This window comes from Scophthalmus maximus, chromosome 2 (assembly GCF_022379125.1).
Source record: "Scophthalmus maximus strain ysfricsl-2021 chromosome 2, ASM2237912v1, whole genome shotgun sequence".
In the NCBI taxonomy this organism is placed as follows: domain Eukaryota; kingdom Metazoa; phylum Chordata; class Actinopteri; order Pleuronectiformes; family Scophthalmidae; genus Scophthalmus; species Scophthalmus maximus.
Window position 1 is genome coordinate 6,992,912 of NC_061516.1, and position 20,235 is coordinate 7,013,146.

Below are 20,235 nucleotides of genomic sequence, written 5' to 3' on the forward strand. Positions count from 1 at the left end.
TCCCAGGAATTTCCTTCGCAAAGTTCAGAGGATTTTAATTATCCCTGAAATACTGTTTAAAAGAATAAATAGATAAATAAATGAATGATACCCAGTGCTGCGCCCACACACACCTCCCACTCCCCGCGCAACTTCACAAAGGTTAATCTCCGAAGAGCGATGATGGCCCGGTGCTAAAAGTGAGTTCCTAACAGCTGCCGAGCCGGCGCGCGGTAAAAGGCGGCAGCTCGGAGGCGGCGCAAGTGTCACGTCTGCTGCTCTGTGGCGAGGGTCCGCTCGCTGAGAGGAGTGGAGACCCCCCCCCCCCCGTCCTCAGGTCAAGGTCTCCGTAGCCCTGCTGGCATGTCGGTGCCCGTCTCCCTGCTGGCACCGCTCTGGCATTGCTACAGTGTCAGTGTGGCGCAAATGGGGGTGTGAATTGCGATAGTGCTGATTGCGGGTCAGATGTGTTCGTTAAGCCCTGGGGGAGGCTGGGCCGGGGGGCCGGCGCGTCTTTTAAGTGAAATCATCTTTCCATCCTAAGTGGCCTCGCTCGGTGAAGGCGCTCCTTGCTGACACGAGCAGATTGTGAGGTTGATCTCGAGGTGTGACCTGCATGCAGTCAAATATATATATATATATATATATACACACAAAATATATATGTAATATGTAACAAGCTGAAATTATAAGTACTTGAACCGATCAATCGATTATCGTAATAGTTGGCGATTCATTTAGTAATCTGTTACTAATCGATTCATGGTTTAACCGTCGCAGCTCCACTAAAGTTCCAAACGTATTGAAACTGTAACCCACTGTATCCACATTCTCTCAGCCACACATTGGTGGTAGTTACAAAACACCCCCCAAAAACACATTTGAATCCTCCAGATCCAGATTGTTTATTCAGATCTGCACCAAATTATCATAGGTAACGGATTTTCTTTCAACAAGAAAGTGTCAGAAACATCCTCCCTTGCAACGATACAAAATCTCCTGGATCCGCCCCTTTTGTCCGGGCCCATGCCAACATGAAATGGGTTTCTTGGCCCACGTCCCATCCTTCCACCAACTGTAGTTTTTCTGCAAATCCTGTAGACAGACAGACAGACAGACAGACAGACAGAGAGGGGTGAAAACATAACCGCAGACATAATGAACTCTTCATATCTTCAGTAAGGGCCACATTCAGTGTTTAAATATATTCATCAAGTAGTTTCCAGTAATGGTTATTGAATATCAGATTTGTCACTCGTACGACATATCAATTGCATTTGCCAGTGTGTCACACAGACACACTGAGACACATCACAAGTTTGCTGGAGGAAACTGTAGGCGTTGAGAAAATATGCCACAGCTCAGACGAGATCCTTGATCAGCCATTTTACTAACCGTTAATAAGTTCACAACAGCTGGAGATCTGTGTGATCCGAACAGCTGCCGGTGGAGATCACCCCCCACCGGTGTGTGCGCGTTGGTGTGTGTGTTTGTTGGACTCTCGGTGTGGATTTGGTGAATTAAAAAAGAGATTAAAACAAGAAAAGAAAAAAACACTCTCTGTGCGGATTGCCCTTTTGTGAAATAAGACTTCTAAATGCTTTTTTAATCAGGCCTTACGTCCGTCGACAGGTCCATAAGAGATCCACAGGGGAAACACGGGTGTTTTCACCTCTTTGAATTGACAAAAGGGCCCGGTCGCCCAAAAACAGTGTCGTACTCCTTTAACTGATGAGGTCAACACACTGGAGTGGAGGTCGCTGTCGGTCGGACTGTGGGGCTATCGAGATCAAAAACAGGCATGTATTGTGTGCGTGTGTGTGTGTGTGTGTGTGAGCGAGGATGGAGAAATGTGTGTGTTTGTGTGAACCGGCTTTTTGCTGCTGTCCCTCTTTCCTGCTGCGGTCACTTGTGTGTATATATATATATATATATATATATTTATATATGTAAACAGTCAGACATTTAATACAGACGGCAGAGCACCTTCGATTGTCCGTCCGGGGAAGCTCTCACTACCTGGCCATAGAGGGGCCCTTTGAAACAAGCGGTGTGCGTTTCCAACGTGGGACACCCGAGACTCACGGAGAGAAAACCCGGCCGCGTGCGCTCGGCCCACGGCGATGTGATGCTTTACATCCGGCGCGTGAGGGCTGGAGTTGACCTTCTTCCTCTGGGCCCTCACCGAGAGAGAAAACAAAGCAACCTTCAGACACCGATGGGGAATTCCTCACTGTCTGTTCTGTCCATTGTCTTCCCGGGCTACCCTGTCTGATTCATGTTGGAAGTGATTTTTTTTCTTTTCGACTTCCTGAAAAGAGAGAAAAAGCCTCAGCGGCGTCCAAACTCAGTCCCCTCGTTCACCGATTCACTTTGACGGGATTTCAGTGAGCAGGGAATTTAGATTTCAGACACTTTGTGAATGAGTCGTGGTTATTTCATTGAATGTGGAGCCTCTCAATATTTGTGTTGTAGAATGCAACACATTGTGGGACAGTTAGCAGAGTGGACACATCTCTCACACAGAGTTTGGACACTCGTATGAAATGGTCGCGCCGTCGTATAGTTAAAGACCAAGTAGTCGCGACATTGTGTGATTTTGGACGCAGCTCTCTCCTTCATTTGAAGGACGGCTTCCCTTTCTTTTGGCCGTAAAGCAACTTCCTGCTATATCTGATCTGTGTGCAAACAAGTCAAAAGAACATTTTAGAGGCCTCCAGTCTCTCGACTGATGCTTCAGTGTGTTTGGTGTGTAATATTGATTATAATTACTAAAATGTCACCCGGTCTTGATCTGGGATTGTCGCCGCTCTCTGCACATTGATCAGGACAACATTGATTCCAATCCGTCTTGAATAGGGGTCGACCGATATGGCGTTTTTCAAAAGGCCGATACCGATGTCGATTATTACCAATCTAAGAGACCGATAACCGATAATTGAAACCGATATTTGTCGGCAGTAAAAAATGTCAAAAGGCGTCAACATTTTGAATGATAAAAAAATGAATAATTTAATTCACAGAACCTTTGAAAATGACCTGGACACACAAAGTGCAGGGAGCTACGGTATCAGCAGCATTATTGTGAAGCTGAACAAACAAACACGGACGGGACATTGCTAAGGTCCAGAGAGTAGTGACAGCGGCTGCATCAGATACAAAGTGGCGCATTTTAAAATGAACCGATCTTATCGGCAAATCGGCTTCAAAAATGGCCGATACTGATAATCCAAAAAATGGTGAATATCGGGCGCCGATAATCGGTCGACTCCTATAGTCGAAAGGCATAAAATAAACAGTCTCATGATAACTTTTCATCGTCTCTTCCATCAAGCCCCATCATTTCTGTAAGGCGTGATTCATTTCTCTCACAAGGCACAGGCACTAGGAATTCCCTGAGATTTAAATACAATAAAGGGGTAAATGTACTCGTTGACAGATGAGTAACCAGGAGCTCTCTAACCGCTCTGGTTTCCAGGCCAGCACACCACGGGACATGTGGCAGATTCAATAAATTGGAGTTTGTGCCTGATGGCATGACATAAATCTGTGATTGCCGCCCTGCAAAGATATCCGTCATTAAACCTTTAGTGAAGGGGTAACTTTGTTTTTTTCTATATTTTAAATAAAAGAGTTTCCATATGGCGATTAGACTTGAAGGCAGTGGAGTGCAGTCAAGACAGGCAGTTAGAGATATAAAAAAAAATAATGAGCAAACAATTAAAACTATGTCCAAGTGGAAGTGATATCTCTGTAAATCTCAGAACAGGATCTGGTGTTGCCTGATTCCATTCATCTTGCAATTGACCGTCCTCCTGCGGTTGTCTCTGAAAGCTTGACCGCTGCGTCTGTCACTTCTGTATGTTTCCGACTGACTGTTTTCGGGTTGTCAGGCAGGACGGGCGGGGCGGAATGGTCCGGACGTTGGCCAATTCGCATTGTGAAGATCCCGGGATCTCTGACGGAGGAGTGACTACAGCGACAGACGAGTGTCCTCGTCAGGCTGCCCGCGACTCGGCTTCTTCTGAGATCAGTTATGATATCACACACAACCCGCAAAGTGTCTGACTCCATCACCTCGGCCTACATGTTTGACGACGAGGACTAAGGGTGTGTACAGTGTTGTGGAGCAGCTTTTAATAACTCCCGCAAGGAAAGCGTTCCCACACACTCCGTGACACGCTGCGCCTTGTAGTTTCTCATATTTAAATATGCGGGAGAAGTTTGAGAGGAGCAATCATTACGACTGGGGCAGGGATATATGGGTTTCTTCATCGTCACTGGAGTGTGTCGCTGTCAGTTAGGTATTCGTGAGGTTGGGTCGGTTCCCTGGCTGTGCTCTGCTCTGCCAATAGACTCTCTGCGAAAAAGGGATTTTTGTAGACATATGAATTAAGAATATTATGTGAAGTGACCACCTGAAATCCAGATCCTTGTGGTTTTTCCTCTGTGTAAGTGAAAGAGCATGTGAGTGCAAAGGGCCTCACCAGAGCCTAAGGCGGTCTGAGGAGCAAGGTTCAGATGATACGTACAGTAGCTCGCTACTTGGCCCGTTTTTAATGCATTTGGGAGGTTGGTTTGAAACATAATCCCGCCGCTGGATTGTGAGAGAAGTACAACAACGGGAACAAAGCTGAATTTGACCACTGTTGAAAGGCTGATACACGGTGAGCAGGATGTAAGCCCCAAGTTGACATATCAATGATATACTGCCAGCACGACATCTCCCCCCCCCCAACATCTCAGCACTGAACCCTTTTATGTTCCTGCACATTTACTCTCTTTAAGTCTGTGATCCTCTTTCATATCATTAACCTCCAATTGGATAATCTGGTTTTATCCCACTAGTCCTCCCCCCCCCCCTCTTCTTGAAGCAGCGTGATTCATTAAATACAGGAATCCACCGGTGGTGCAGAGGACCCGGACGGGAGGATATCGGACTGGTCTCTTTTGTTCTGTTTGCCCAATCCATCCTTACTCATCTCGACGCTGGTATTTATAGCAGTGGATTCCTGTCTGACCCCCCCCCCGCCCATCATTCTCAAGGGGCTATCATATTCTGCGAAACAAGGAGGAATAATCAATGTCAACTTCCAGCCAGGAGCCGATTGGTGTCATAGACACAAAGTTGGCGATCCGTGTGTCATGCTCGACGTTAAAGATGTGGTGTGTGTAGCAGCTGGACTGTGTGTGTGTGTGTGTGTGTGTGTGTGTGTGTGTGTGTGTGTGTGTGTGTGTGTGTGTGTGTGTGTGTGTGTGTGTGTGTGTGTGTGTGTGTGTGTGTGTGTGTGTGTGTGTGTGTGTGTGTGTGTGTGTGTGTGTGTGTGTGTGAGAGGTGTTTTGTCTGGCACAGCTGCCCGCGTCAGCTGCGCGCTCGTTAAATTGTTGGGCCTAAACCCGGTGGTGACGCCACGCCTGCTCCGGTTACTCCCGCGGGAATACCTGCCATTGTCATCGTGAGCCCCCCCAGGAATTCGCAGGAATTAGCCTCAAATGGTTGAAGTCGGTCCGGCCGGATTACAGCTGTGGGAACTGAGCTCGCACTAACCGCTGAGCGCATGGGAGCGAACAGCGAGTTCGCGTTTGCCTTTCCCTTGGCCGTAACCTCCGCTTGTGATACTCGGGCCCGCGACTCCATTGTCCCCACATGTGTAAACAGAGCCGACGAGCACAGTCGATGTCGGTTCTTGTACAATGTGTAAATCCCCCCCCCCACAGTGTCTGATTCCTCACCGTTAAGGTGGCCAAGTGACCTGATATCCTGTTTGTCAGGAGTAGCAGGAATATTTCTGATTGTTGCACATCCTGCCGGCCAGTGATCTGTGGCACACGCAGCTGCCGGGCACGACGACTTATTTTAGCCTCTATTGTGAGAGCTGGAAAACAATCACGCCGCGTGAGCGAGTTAATCTTCATATGCAGGGAATGAATTTGAAGTGCGAGTTTGCCGGGTTGCTTGTCAGCCTGCGTGGGAGATTCCTGCACGTTTTGAGCCACTCACATTATCATGCAAAATTAATTATTTGCCTCCTCTTTTTTATGTCCTCCTGAATCTCAGTGCCATAAAAAAAAAAACGAGAGAGAAAAAAAAACCTGCCGGTGTTTTATTGAAATGAAATGATGGCATAATGTCACTTTCGCTATTAGCACCGAGAGTCTGTGCATGCCAATTGATCCTGCTGTTGTCATGGCAACGTGAACCACTAAACCTCTGCGCAGCTGTTGTTATGGAAGCTCTTGAACAGCTGGGGGGCTATAGCTGTGGAGGGATTGTGGGAAACGGGTCTTTTGGTCCTCCCTTCACACCTTGACCCCAAAACTACTGCTCGCGAGAAAAAAGAGAGGAGGATTTGGGAATCTTAAAGATGTCCATCTGGAGTCCTCTCCGGCGTGCGGCGAGAAAGTTTGGGCAGGAAGTTGTGAATATTCAATCACGTCTGTGCCTTCTCCAAAACCTGCTTTGCCACGAACGCGAGCAGCGAAATCAAATGAGCCAAATGAGACTAGATTCTCTCCGAGGGGCCCCGGCGCACTGGAGCATATCCCATTATTGATATGAGCAAATGTTGTACACGGTGCAACAATAAAACAATCATTTCACAAGGAGCACAACTGAGCCCAATTCCTTCAGCCATATTTAAGCTGAAATGTAACCCCCCCACCCCCACCCCCCGTTTGATCTAACGCAGATTTCACTGATTTAATGTTCTCATTTCGGCGGCTTGTGCGTAAAATGTCGAGAAATGTGTTAAACGTGTCAGATTGTTAGATTCGCAATGATAGAAAACGGCGGAAAAGACGATCACTAACGACACAACTTTGTTGCCAAAACTTTGCTACTAAAAATCGTGGGACCAAAGATCTGGACTGGTTGATCTTTAAAAATACATGTATGTGCAGTTCATGTAAAATCGTAATCTGCAAAGTGACTGTTTGGTGTCAGACACGTGTAGTGGATTCAAATGTACAATACTTTGCCTCTTAAATGTATAAAGTAGCAGAAAAAGGAAATAAATTGAATAAATAACTCCGTTACAGCGTGTACCTGTGTGAGGCTGCAGTGTGAGTGATGGTGGGCAGATTCGGGAATGCTAATGTTTCCTCTGTGGCTTTTGTGAGGAACACGGTGATTAGACCTCCAGCCCCCTGGGTGGAGCCCCTCGCTGCACGGGCTCCGGCTCTGATTTACTTTGACATCAACAGGAAGGTCAGCTGGGTCCCGGAGGGGTCATGGAGAGATGGTGAACGGCGTGTGTGTTCGCGCGCGCGTGTGTGTGTGTGTGTGTGTGCGCGCCGGGCTTCAGCACATGGAGACGCTCCTCTCAGATCCCAGACGGGGCTGGAGGGATGTCCGAGGGAGGAAGGCCCCTTGGAGCTTAGGGAGGACTTGGGGAAGGATTACCGAGAGGCTAAAATGTTTTCTTTGTGGCTGAAAGAAACCTAAGAAATCCCCTGTGTTCTGGGGGGGGGGGGGGCATGGCGGGGGGAGACTCGAGCCACATCCTCAAGACGTCCTGTTGTCTTGGGCTTTGAGCTCCTCACTAGTGTCGACAGACGCGACTCTCACTCCTGAGCTCGCGCTTTTTGAGTCATTAAAAAAAATCTAAACCCAGGTTCAAGCAGGAAGGAGCAGTGTTGGAATGGAAAGGCAGAAACAGTGAGATACGAGGCATCGGATCATTTGTTCAGTTACATCTCAATTTCAGCTTGTCTCCGGACAACATGACATCAAAAACATTTCTTGTGTAGCTCTCATGAATATGTATATTAAAATGATTGTATCATCGTCACCATCATCATCATAATTATCCTTGCTGCCAGTTAAAAGCATGATTGAGGCCAGGGTAGAGAGGTCGTCCACTAACCAGAAGGTCGGCAATTCGATCCCCCGCTTCCAACGGTCAGCATGCCGAAGTGTCCTCGGGCAAGACACTTAACCCTAGATTGACGGCCCAGTGTATGAATGTGACAGAACAATCTGTGGTGAATAGCAGCGCTGTATGAATATGTGTGTGTGTACAGTTTACTCAACATTTTACAGTGTTTGACTGCGTTGTTCGCTGCATCTCTCAAGACATTAGGGTAAGTTTTTATTACTGTTTTAGATAAGTCAACAACATATGAACGGATTGTCATCAAACTGGGTGGGAATATTCGTCGGGAGGGCATCTCCAGATTAGGGCCGGTGTTAAGCCGAGGTCTATCTGCCTGCTGAGAACGTACCCTAATGCCTACAGAGGAGGGTAAAAACTTTACCGGGCCACCCACACGGATAAGCTTTCTCCCGGTGCTGCCGACGATCAGTGTGACTTTGATAAACAGGTCAATGTGTCTGTGTGTGAGCGGCAGAGAGAGAGATCGAGCAACAGGAATAGCGGGGCAAAGAGCGCTGCACACAGCTAAGTTAGGGACCGTTTATATTTTTAAATTCCTCTTCAAAATGTTTTAATATGATTAAGAAGTTGTGGTGGGACAAAGTGCGTGCAGGGTATGCGTCCCCCCCTCCGATGCTTTTCATCAGTTTGAGTCTTGCTCTGTGTTTAAGGAAATCGATTGAACTCTAGAAAAAAACAACTTTGGCCTTCATATCTCCAAGATCTTTCTCTCTCATGCACGTGGGGCCTCTGGTCCACGTACCACACACACAGTAGTCCCCACTGAGCTGTGCAGCTCTGGATAAATACCATCCCTTCAGAGTGTGTGTGTGTGTGTGTGTGTGTGTGTGTGTGCGTGTGCGTGTGCGTGTGCGCAGATTGCTGGAGGTAGGCAGCCCGCTGTGAGGCCCAGCCACACTCCCACTGTTCTGGAGGAGCTTTAAGTGAAAGATCAGGTGTCCGGCCCTCAATGCTTGATTGAACTTAAATCTTTTGCATGTGCGCCATGACTCCGTGTGCAGCGCCGGGCGCTGTGTGGCTCAGACGCGGCCAGCCAGTCAACTGCTCTGAGGAATTTCAGTCCCAGCAGAACTCTAATCCGGCTGTTTTCACACATGACACTGGAAATTATCATAAGAGGCATTTTGTCCGCATGGATGGAGAGCTACATAAAAATGGAGGGTGGACTGTAAATCAAAGTAAAAGGTCATTATGAGGCAGTAAAAACTGATGAATAAATGATTCAAATAAAGCATGAATGTATAAAAGAATTTCATAAAAAGCATCTTTTTTCATATACAAATACTTCAATAATTTACTATATACTATATAAACCTACACATTACTCTGGCTAACATTTTTACAAATGACAATATTTTATTTGTTTATGAATAATTATTACTTTATAATTCATGTATGCAATATATTTTCTAGAGCTTCTTCATAAGTCAGCCAAGGTTTCACAGTGAAATTGACATTTTGGATTCGTACCCTTTAACTTTCACTTAAAAAACCCCAATGTGAGTGACTGTTTATTTTTGACCTTAAAAACAGTTGTCTCTTAAATTTCCTAAATAAGTCAAAAAAGTGATATTGTGTGTGTGTGTCAGATGTATACCATGTTTCCATACTGTCCCTGGTTTGAATCCAGCATCCTACTATCTTACACAAAAGCAAAATACCCAAAAGTGGTTTATTGGTTTAAAACCAAACTCTTTGCTTGAGCTTCTGCTTTTGCTTTGTCCTCAGATCTATAGTCAAATCAAAATCAAAACTACACATCACTGGGTGTTTATTGCCGTGAGCCGTACCGTAGTTTGGCCTGCTACCACCAAATGTGCATATATCCGCTGGTAGAAATAGACCCCAGACAATGCATTTGTTCAAGTTACTGAACTACCTTTAACAATGAAACTAGTATACATAATTAAATACAACGAATTCTTTACTAGGAACGAGTGGGCTTGTATGAAAGTCCCAGACAGAGGTGGGAAGCCATAATAACGGCTTGAGAGAGTGACTACAACCATTTTCACACATAAAGTTGGGACAATGTCTGGACAATCGGGTCCGGACGTTGTCCAGATTTGCCCTCTCGCACATGCAGCACACAATTGAAGACTGTCCCCGTGTGACGTGTTCTCACCTAGTGGCAGTCTCAGAACAGTGACCTGCTGTATTTAAATCAGTTCTTTCAGACACGACACTGACGTTGTATCGGGGAGCTGCGCGGGGGGAGGGGGGCAGTTTAAAGTTTCAACTGATCCGGACATTAGCGTTCACACACACACACACACACACACACACACACACACACACGCACACACACACGCTCCTCAGGGTTCTGAGGTTTACTGAAGTTGCATTCCTTGTGTGAAAGCAGCCTCACATGTTGTTTGTTTTCATCTTTTCGTGGGATTTGTTGAAATTACATCAGCGTAATTCTTTTCACGTATCTGACATCTCTGTGACATTTTGTCCCTTCTACTTTTTCTCTTGTTCTGTTTTGCATGCCAACTCTGCCAATTTTCTGAAATTGCACTAATTGAGAACTCGTCATCTATCGACAGGTTTCGTGCGGAGGGTTGGATACTGGGCAACGGCACAGACAACAACACTGAGGGCTGCCGCGCTGCTGTGGGCAAAGCTAACTGTGAGTCCCTTTCCCATAAACCACGCGATATGGCCCGGTCGTTTGTTTCTACATGTCATCGACCGAGCTGTGTGCAGTTTTTTTAGTACGTGTTGGAGGAACAGAATGTTTTTGTCTTCATTGACTTTCACGAGCAACATATCTGGCAGAGCTTCTACTCGTCTCCAGGGGCCAGCACCGGTCTTTGGTTTAATTTAAGAGAACACAATCAAATGTAATGCATGCTATAAATGCTATAATGATTTCCCTGTTGCAGTTGAGTCACGTCGGTCCAGACCAAACAATCATTTCAATCACTTGAGCATATTTCTTCTTTTAAATGAGCCTTTGAATCTCTCTGCTCACTTCTGTCGCTGTGTTCTGTATTACTTAAAACATTTTATTTGTTGATTCAGTCTCAGCAAACACGCTAATTGCATCTTGTCCTAGGTTACAAATAAATGTGACCTAGCTGGTTTCTCAGAAGTTCTCGATACCATATAGGCAATGAGAATTAAAAATATAAAGGCGGGAATCAAACATTATGGAAAAACGCTGTCAAATTCTGGAGCTCGCCGCATATCGGAGAAAAAATCAGCGTGATCTGACCACTGTGAAAAGGTAGTGTGTCCGAGGCGTACGAGTAGAGCCCTTGTCTGGCTATTCAGTGTTGCTTTGGAGCGGATGGTTGTTCTGTATTGTTTCGCCGTTGATTGGCCATTGGTGTCTCCAAATGTTTTTTTGGATGCCCGTGACTGGAGCATGAGTTCTTCCTACAAGAGTTCTCCCAGTAAAGCTTGCTTTTGCTGAGTCACTGAGCTGTAGAGATGTAGTCCCCTGCTTTCGAGTGGACTATTAGTGCAGATATAGTGATGTGATCTTTTACAAATGGAAGTTCGCTGGTCATGTTGTGCTCAGGTTGTATTTACTGTGCATACAATGAGAGGTAGTTTTGCTAGGATTGTCATTTTCCATGAAGTAGCACAAATTTGCTCGATGTGTCAAACAAGGCGGTTATTCCATGAGATTTCTGGCCACTTTTAAAAACTCTATTGATACTATTTTAATGAAGTCTTTATGTTGGTGGAGATATAGTCAGTGCTATGAGGACCTTGCAATGCTCTCGTAATCTGCACATTTCTTATTTAGAAGCAGTTTACAATTTGCACAAAAACTGTCATGGTTACAAGACACACAGCTTGTGTAAGTGACTCTATGGAGCACAACATTGTGATTTGAATACAGTAATAAGGTGACAGTGAGGTCTTGGTCATGCAAAAGTTGTTGTTTGCCAGAGTTGTTTGATGTGCCCACATCCACCTCCACCGGAGTTGTTCCAGACACAATGATATTAGTGGAAATTGAGCCTTAGAATATTACTGCCTGTCCCTGTGGTTCCGACTGAAATCATCCAGAGGACTTCTATGTCCTCTGCTCCCTTGTTTGCAACTAGTTGCAAATTGATATGACGAAGTGAAAAAGTTGTAGTTGTTGCTACCGAACTAAAAACGATTCAGATCTTTTTTCTGTCTCCCTCTGGTTTCTCTGTTTGGTAAAACGCCTTTGGTGTTTATCTCAGCTCACTGTTCTGACATTCACTTCCTAATCAGTTTTAGATATTGTCCCATTACATGTTTCTAACTTCACTTGAGTCGGGTCAGATAGGGCTCGGATCAATTTAGGATTTTGTGTGGCTTTGGTTGTTTTTTCACGGTTCCCATTTGGAAGGCGTCCAAAACTTTAAAAAAAAACATTTAAAACTCCTACTGTCATTGGCATTTGGCAACTGCCCACTTTAACAACAGTGCTGGTTGTTCATCACAGGTTAATTAAGGTGTTGTATTTCTCAAGGGTATCCTCATTGTTGTCACGTTGTTGACGGATGGCTGTTTTCTACTCAGTACCACGAGGAACATGGGATCCATCTTGGCTGATTCTCCACTGTATGATTCCATTCCACTGTTCAGTGCCAATGCAGTAGGTTGGGTTTACTTTATGCAGCGAGGCACAACGTTTGAGGTCTGGTGGTCAGTGGGCTGCAGGAGAGCAGAGCTGGCATCCTGTCACAGACATGTCGGTAACATGTTTTAGATGCTGGACCTTAACCAAACGTATTTACCATAGTACATTTTTCCCTCCTTCTCTCGTAACATCAACCCCTTTATGTAAGCTGTTGTTTTTGCCAAATTTATGTTGAAGATATGCGTCTAGTTTCTTCTCAGTCGTTGAAGTTCTGTGCTGTAAACGGCCTCACTGTACATTGGAAAGGAGCCACAGACAAAGTAAGAGCGAGGACAGTGGGGGACCAGACGCTCGGCAGTGTCTAACTGACTGCCAGAGGAGGTCTGGTTATACTAAGATGTTTTGCTCTTCCTGCACACAGAGCAGGACTAATCCCACAGCCAGTCCCCACATCCCCTCCTCAGCCATTTAGTGTGCCGCACTCATGCACCACCCCCCACCCCAAAAAAACCTCCACCACGGCTCCCCACCAAGGATTGTTTTACGCTTAATTTTGTTAGACTTAATGAGATTTCACTAATTAAATCTCCTCTTGGTAGGAGCCCCCCCCCACACTGCCCCCTCCCTCTTCCACTTACAATCAATCCAGCTCATGGAATGATTGCTTGTAGACCAATTTCAGACAAAATAAACTTTTTTTTCCCCCCCATGAAGATCAGGGACTGTGGGTTGCACAGGGTCAGGTCCGCGTTACTCTGTGGATTTCCAATTTCGCGCCAAGACGCTCTGCTGCGCCCGTGATAGCCAATAGGTTTTCAAATCTGATTCGCCTTGTAAGGGCAGGAAGTAGTTGTTGAATACATCTTGATGTCTCTGCAACATAAAGATGAGGTGCTGCGGGGTATGTCAAAAGTTCCCTGTAGCATTTCATGTCAAAGATGTTATGATCCTATGGTTTAGAATATTCTGTTGCAGCCTGTCTAGTAATCTTTTCTTAATCTTTCCCTATAACCATGCCACTACCTTCTGTTGCATGTCACTGCAGTGGATCACATTGTAGCACAGTAGCCAACGTTCACTAACAAAACGCACACATGTTCCACATACAGTACATGTCCCTAATAATAATCCCCGCATTAGCTGTGTGGCAGTGCTAAAAGGGAAGTGATGAAGGGTGGGACCGTTTCATTTCAAGCGGTGAGGCCTTGGAGGTCATTGTTGACAGTAGCCGCTCGCCCTGCCATTGTGGATGACCCTCTGGGACGCTCGTGCGGGCTATTGTGGGAGTCAGCCCCCCGTTTCCCGTTTGAGCCCTGGACACCCGCTGCCAACTCCACAGCTCGGATCTTCAGCCAAAAAGTCCATTATAACCCCACCACCCCACACCCCCTCAAGCCTGTGTCCACTGCAGCCCAGCTCCCCCATCCCTGCCTCATTGATGCACACACACACACGCACACACACACACACACACACACACACACACACCGTCCAGCCTCAGAAGCCCCTGTGTTGTGGCTCTCGGGTGGGCGAGTGGGCAGTGTGCCCGTTTCAGGAGAGAGTGCTTCCTTGATGAAGGCCCATGCTGATCAGGTTTCTGCCACCTGTCATTCAGCTTAGGAGGCAGGAAAGGGGGCAAGAGTGGTTGTGAGTGGTGGGATTGAGGGGGCGAGGTGAAGTTTGGGGGGGGGGGGGGGGTCGAACAGGAGAGATGCCATGGCAATCTGGCACTGAGCCCGCAGCCTGCTGTTATTTCAGTGCAGCCTCCCAGACTTCTCAAGTTGTCTGTTTCGATCTTGCAGTGGTACATTCCCCATTCAATCAAATGACAAAATAATACAATTCATGTACTGTCATTTTAATTTTTTCTTAAATATACTGAATATGAAAATCACAAATGTCATATTAAAATATCAATCATGAGAAGAACATGGTAGTTCATTGCCCTCATGACCTCAACCCTTTGTATTCTGTCCTGAACTTTCTCTAGAATAAGAGATACATTAGTCATTTCTGTCCGTTACATTGCATTTTTGCAACCCAGGTTCAAAGGTCTTAGGTTTTCTTAATCTTTCATTTTTATTAAGGAGTAACACATCTGATTTGATTCTTTAAGACACACATTTACAATCTGTGTATATTCCAGTTTATTTACTGCTTATATTATATATCCAAACTAAAAAGAGGACACATCCCTTTGCCAAGACTGTTTTAGTTTTAATAACAGAAATATTCTAACTGCATCTGGGTATAGACTTTATCAGAACATTGATGGGCAAAACTGATCATATGACGTGACCTTGACTGTTTCATTTTAATGTTGCTGCAGCGTCACCTACCATCAAATGTAACATCACAGCAGTGTATGTCGTATAGTTAATTTCCACATTAGCAAGCATTCATGAGAAAGTGTTGGAAATGTACATGGAAACCCCAAAAAGTATATCCATAGCAAAATCAAACAAGACCTCCTTGACCTTTAACTTTTTGAGATATCCCACTAACAAACACACCGGACCGAAACACAACCTCCCCGACAGCGGTGACAAAAGAATAGAACCTGTCGTAATTAATTACAGGAATTCCTCTCACAAACGCAGCATGTAATTCATGTAATTACAAATCTAATGCCGCTGGAAGCTGCGGTGAAGTGCTCAGGGCCTCATTCAGCCTCGCTCACGGAGGGGAATTCATTTTCCTTTCCTCCTGAGTTGGAGGAGCAGGTTTTTCCCGGTTGTGATCTTCGCCCTGTCGGGCTCATGTGCGCATCGTGCGAGATCTTTGTTAAATCAAGACATCTGGAAGTGCATATTTGTCATAGATACTGTATAACTTTGGGTGCAGAGCTCGGTGTAGTGGTTGTTAACATGCATATTAATATGCTGCTGTAGCCTAACATGCTTATTTTAGCTCATTGCCTTAGCAGGCTCATAGGCGGCCATTTCAAATGGAACTCCTTCAGTATCTGCTGCCTCGGTTAATATCACACCATCTTCAGCAGAGACCGTCAGATTCTATAGCCTGCGATCTGGCCTCGGGTTTGGGGGGGGGGGATTATCCGAGCTAATGAAATGATCTTAGGGTCTATTTTGGCAACAGAATGGGAGATCTGCCTCTAATCAACGAAGGTTAGAAGGCAAACTGTCCTGCGCTCACACGTCCCTCTGACGCCTCCCTTACACGACTCTGGAGTCACACTTGTGCTCTTCATTATTAGCCTCCCTGCGTGATCCCACATTTCCGCTCCATCATTCTCGATACCTCGGCGCTTAACCATCGTCCCCCGATCCATCCATATCCATGTCTCCCTCACCCGGCCTCTTTACCCCACCGACCCTAATTGTAATTATGTTGATTTAACCTAGACACATGCGGCTCCCTCCCGCCATCTGAATGGAAGCTTATTAGTCTGAATATTTTTTTTTTATATTTATTTATTCCCATTTCTCAGGGTCCCTGTCGGCATTTCCAATTACTCTTGTCGTGCGGCTGTAATTGCCTCCATGCTAATGGCCGCCAGACAATCGTGCTAAATGAGGTGCGGCCGAGAGGCTAGGAGCCCGACTTCATTAAGAGCTAATGGGATTTTATAAGGGGGACTGAAGACCCAGCTCATCAAAAAGAGGGAGATGGAAGGAAAACAAAACAGATGGAGGGGGAGAGCTAAATCACCACTATTCTAAGTTAGCCCGCTCCCTTTCGTGGCACTCTGATGAAAAAGAACAGGTTACTCTGTCTCCAGAAGACTGCTACCTAATTAAAATAGAGAGACAATGTGACTGAGAGACACTGCAGGGATAGAGTAAGAATATACACCGTGATGAATGGACAATTTTGCATTTACCTCTGGCTGCCCGGTTTCACATGAAAAGCAGTTATTTTTACGCGTGTCCGACTCCCGTTGGCCGTCGCAGGGCAGCTATTTCATTATTTGGCAAAGTAAAAGCAATGGAAATGTATAAATGACATGTTTTAGAAGTGAGCGTACAGTCCAGTCCAAGTCCTCCCACACTTTTCACACCTCATTTAGACAGAGAGAGAGACTCAGACTCGCGCAAATCTGGATGGACACATTTGAATACGTGGCCTGAACACAGTGAGACCACGGCAATTCTTTAAATCTGCGTGTGGGTTGATGGCTAAACAAATGTCACCAAATATTTCAAGCGGCTGTTGTTTTTGACAATGCTGCTTTAATTCCAGTGAAAATATCAGTTTTTTGAATAAGCGATGCCGTCAAATCGGCACAGGGGTCAAAGAGGGCTCCTGCAATGCGGTCCTAAAGGCATATACAGAATGTAAGGTGGTCGCAACCAAGTCGGTATAGTCACATCAACAAAGTTCTTCATTCACACCACAAAACCAACCCTTCACAGAAGTAATGATCCCACACTGATCTGTCTGCCCTTGAAATGCATTGGGAGGCGGCCATCCATCTTGGTGTAATGGCTCCGCTGCCCGATGGAATATAGTCACATTGCGTGCTCTGCAGTTGCAGGATCAGTTGCCCTATACTTTAATTTGCCGCGCCATCTTAAAGCGGACACGGTTTGTGTGCCGTCGGTTTCGGCTCAGTGGCCTCTTTGGCTCCTGTAGATGAGGGCGCCTGCCGAATTCTATTACACGCTGAATAAACCAACGTGTTCACCTATGAGCAGAAAGCATTATGGAGTCAGTGGGGTAATTGATACTGTAAAGTGTGGGGTACCACTACCACGACCCTGACTTGGGTTCACGCACGTATCTGCTGGTTTGTTTATGGGAGCGGGGGAGAGAATCCGTCTGTTACCCTTAATGTATGTCAGCTATTGTTCAGCGACTTATAATACAACTTTTTTCCGACATTTCTTGACTTTTTGCACTTTGTACCAAATGCATTTCATAGGAACCGCAGTGCATTACAGAATGGATTGTACTGTAAAAGGTTTTATCCATGCTTACTTACTTTGCATTAGTGTTCTATACTTATTTCTCACAGTTGGAACAACTTAATGTCCCTGTTTTGCCTAAAAGAGTCATGGAACCATGTTCTGTTGAGTAAACTGGACGTTCCTGGACTGAATCAGAACTTGTGCAGTAAAGCAGCACAGGAACCATCAGGTGTTGGTGGTGTAGCGTGTTGGGGATATGGGGGGGGGGACCTCCTAGGCTGTGTTAACTGTGTGAAGTTACAGATGTTACCTGGCAGGTCCCAGCAGTATAAGTTCTTTTAAGAGGTACAGTTGCTGTTGAAAAGGAGGAAGTTTGGTACCATGAGTGAAGCTATGAGCATGGTTAATAAAGCCTCATATTGGATAGACCAATAAGGTTTCTACCAATAAATTGAAGCAGTTTTCAGTCTCTCTGCTTGAGTTACAGTATCATAACGGAAGTTAATGTCCTGGTGGATGTTTTTGTTGTTGTTGTTGTTGTTTTTTATTAAGGAAAGAACAAACTTGTAGCAAGTTTTTGATATTTTTTGAAAGCCACGCTCAAGTTATTTCGCCTGGTTTGAATTGTTAACAATTAAAATGGTTCGATTGTTTTTAACTTGTTTTCCTTTAACTGCTTTGACAGAAAAAATTCATTTCATTTCCATTTTGAAGCTGGAACAACTTGACAGAATTGACTAAAAACAACAGTTTGAAATTAAATGAACGTTGTTAATCAAGGTTTGCGTGATTTTATAATAGTTGTATTTATTAACCTTTTCAAGACAATTAGTTTCCTTGATTTATTTTAAGTATGATCAACTCTTCAGATTTTACAGTGTACATTTACAATTCACATAATGAGTAAAGTCACAAATATGTTCACAGACGCAAACATATCTGTCGTCTGTGTACTTCTAGTATAATATCGAGTTTGACTCCAGCTGTTATCAGTTAAAGTTGAGGCTCTCACAGCCCATGGTGAGGGTTCGGGAAGGTTGTGGTCACAGTGTCAGTGTTTATCTATATTTAACCAAACCCACCATCTTTACCCAACCTTAACCAAAGGGCTTTAGCCTAACACTCACCACAGACATGGACATCCGCCATGACCACATCCTGGAAACTCCGCTGCCATGAGTAAAAGTAGCGCTAAATTCATTTATCAAATAAAACAACAAAACTAACACCAACAAAAAAAAACTGTAATCCAGCTGGCGTTTATCTTCCTACTGTACGTTTAACAGCGTGCATACAGTACGTTCCTGCAAAACAAAACTCACGTGTATATATATAGCACATGAAAATGGCAGGCTTCTTTGTTAATTAGTCAGTACAACAGTTTACTTTGCACCGAGGCCAAAAGAGAAATAATTATCTCTTTTGAGGACAGCATGCAAATATGAATCACAGAGTTGGTATCGAGGGAAATTCATGGTTATAAACAACGAGGGGAGCTGAACGGCCTAGACACACAGTGGACATGATTATCTTAGTAACACCAGACACCTTCATAAGACATTAGATAACCTCACAAGTAAAACACAGACCAATTTATGCAAATCTGTAATCCACAATATCACACATGTTTTATCTACTGTAAAGATTAAGGCGCACTCTGTGAAACTGAATTCCTATATAGTGAAAATATGAAGATGAATTCACTGAATTCACTTGTTTTACTTTATATTCTTTAAACCATCCACAATCCACATGGCAATCTGAATGATCAGCAGATTTGAGATATGGCAAGGAGCAAACATTTCCACAGCCATTCTGCAGTAACTAAAAAAAAGAATTGTCGAACTCTCAAACTCAGTTTGATTTACATATTTTTCTTTCAAATACAAAATGTGTTTAAAGATGAGGATTATTGTTGCTTAAGCCTGACACATTATATGGAAAAAGCGAAAAAGAAAAAACACAACATAGACCAAAAGTGTCATTAATATGTATATAATGAAGATATTTTGGACTGATATTAAGACGCAGTGTTTTTTCCTCCCTTGATGACACAGTCAAGATCGAAATCCAGCTGAGCTTTAATGTTACTAGGAGCCAACCTAACGTGTGTGTGTGTGTGTGTGTGTGTGTGTGTGTGTGTGTGTGTGTGTGTGTGTGTGTGTGTGTGTGTGTGTGTGTGTGTGTGTGTGTGTGTGTGTGTGTGTGTGTGTGTGTGTGTGTGTGTGTGTGTGTGTGTGTGTGTGTGTGTGTGTGTGTGTGTGTGTGTGTGTGTGTGTGTGTGTGTGTGTGTGTGTGTGTGTGTGTGTGTGTCAGACCCAGGAGACATGAAGGCAGCGCCCGAGCCAAAATCACACTGAAATACCCGGTGAGCTCGGTCAGGCCTTCACTGCACGGCACAGAATCTGCCCGCTGTTCTTCCTTTCCGCAGACATTTCCTGAAAAAGTGAGCCACATGTGTCTAATCATTTGGGCTGCAGGGTGTTTTTGTCCCTTAAACGCTGCTGCTCGGGCTGCACCGGTGGTGGGATGACGGTTGTGGTCTGTATACGGCCCGGCCCCGGTAGGAACAGCTGTCCTACAGCTGCCATCTCTCCTGCTTTTAGGGGGGGGTTGAAAAACAGTCCCAAACCTCCTGGGTCAGAGCCCTGGAATGGCTGTCTCCCTGGCAACTGGGGCTGAGACTGTGTGTGTGTGTGTGTGTGTGTGTGTGTGTGTGTGTGTGTGTGTGTGTGTGTGTGTGTGTGTGTGTGTGTGTGTGTGTGTGTGTGTGTGTGTGTGTGTGTGTGTGTGTGTGTGTGTGTGTGTGTGTGTGTGTGTGTGTGTGTGTGTGTGTGTGTGTGTGTGTGTGTGTGTGGCCAGCGAGGGGCAGAGTACTGGGGGTTAAGGTACTGAGCCTGTCCTCACTTTAGCTGTA

General features: G+C 45.2%; 1 protein-coding gene across 8 annotated transcripts in view; it reads left to right on the forward strand.

Annotated features, from left to right (window-relative positions):
• The window catches only part of pknox2 (pbx/knotted 1 homeobox 2), a 91,461-nt gene that overhangs the window by 14,562 nt on the left and 56,664 nt on the right, over positions 1-20,235 (forward strand). For 5 of the 8 annotated variants that reach the window (XM_035626192.2, XM_035626193.2, XM_035626191.2 and 2 more), the window contains one exon: positions 10,424-10,506. The exons of 1 other annotated variant lie outside the window; for it this stretch is intronic. The gene's annotated coding sequence lies outside the window, so the exon portion shown is untranslated. Of the gene's footprint in view, positions 1-3,872; positions 4,090-10,423; positions 10,507-20,235 lie in introns of all 8 variants that reach the window. 2 more of the 8 variants (XM_035626190.2, XM_035626195.2) reach the window with 2 other exon arrangements.